Source organism: Arachis duranensis, chromosome 10 (genome assembly GCF_000817695.3).
Source record: "Arachis duranensis cultivar V14167 chromosome 10, aradu.V14167.gnm2.J7QH, whole genome shotgun sequence".
Classification (NCBI taxonomy): Eukaryota; Viridiplantae; Streptophyta; class Magnoliopsida; order Fabales; family Fabaceae; genus Arachis; species Arachis duranensis.
The window spans coordinates 78,660,767-78,661,978 of record NC_029781.3 but is presented as its reverse complement, the minus strand read 5'-3'; positions in this window follow the sequence as shown (position 1 = coordinate 78,661,978).

Genomic DNA, 1,212 nt, shown 5'->3' with positions numbered 1-1,212 from the left:
TCAATCTCTCTTCCCAATCATCCCTTCTGTTTTTCATTCACCACCTACATCTATCCACTCTCCCCCATACACCCCACCTACCTTTAAAATTCAAATTCTCTTTCCCACCCAATCCCACCCATCTAGCCGAATACACACATCCCTCAATCTCCTCCATATCTTCTTCTTATTCTTCATCTTTTCTTTCTTCTATTGATCGAGAGCGAGCAATTTTCTAAGTTTGGTGTGGTAAAAGCATAGCTTTTTGCTTTTTCATAACCATTAATGGCACCTAAGGCCAGAGATATTCAAAAAAAAAGGGGAAGAAGAAGAGAAAAAAGGGAAGACAAAAGCTTCCACCTCTGAGTCATGGGAGCTGGAAAGACTCATGTAAAGGGTTTATAGCTCAGTGGTAGAACATTTGACTGCAAATCAAGAGATCCCTGAGATACCTCAGGGGATAAATTGTCCTCCACACAATTATTGGGAGCAACTAAGGATAGGAACACCAAAATCACTAGGAATCATGCAACAGAAGCAAGGAAGAGACATAAAGGAGTTCAAAAAGAACCATTGGACCTTCAAGAAGGCGCCACCCTCACTCAGGTGGATTCATTCCTTGTTCTTATTTCTTTCTGCTTTTCGTTTTTTTTATGTTGAGTTTATCTATGTTTTGTGTCTCTACTTCATGATCATTAGTAGTTAGTAACTATGTCTTAAAGTTATAAATAAATTCCATTAATCCTTCACCTCTCTTAAAAGAAAAATATTTTAATTCAAAAGAACAAGAAATACATGAATTTCGAATTTATCCTTGAATTTAGTTTAATTATATTGATGTGGTGACAACACTTTTTGTTTTCTGAATGAATGCTTGAACAGTGCATATTTTTTATCTTGTTGTTTATGAATGTTAAAACTGTTGGCTCTTGAATGAATGATGAACAAAAAGAAATGTTATTGACAATCTGAAAAATCATGAAATTGATTCTTGAAGCAAGAAAAAGCAGTGAAGGCAAAAAGCTTGCGAAAAAAAAGAAAAAAATGGCAAAAAAAAAATAATAGAAAGAAAAAGAAAAAGCAAGCAGAAAAAGCCAATAGCCCTTAAAACCAAAAGGCAAGGGTAAAAAGGATCCAAGGCTTTGAGCATCAATGGATAGGAGGGCCCAAGGAAATAAAATCCAGGCCTAAGCGGCTAAATCAAGCTGTCCCTAACCATGTGCTTGTGGCATG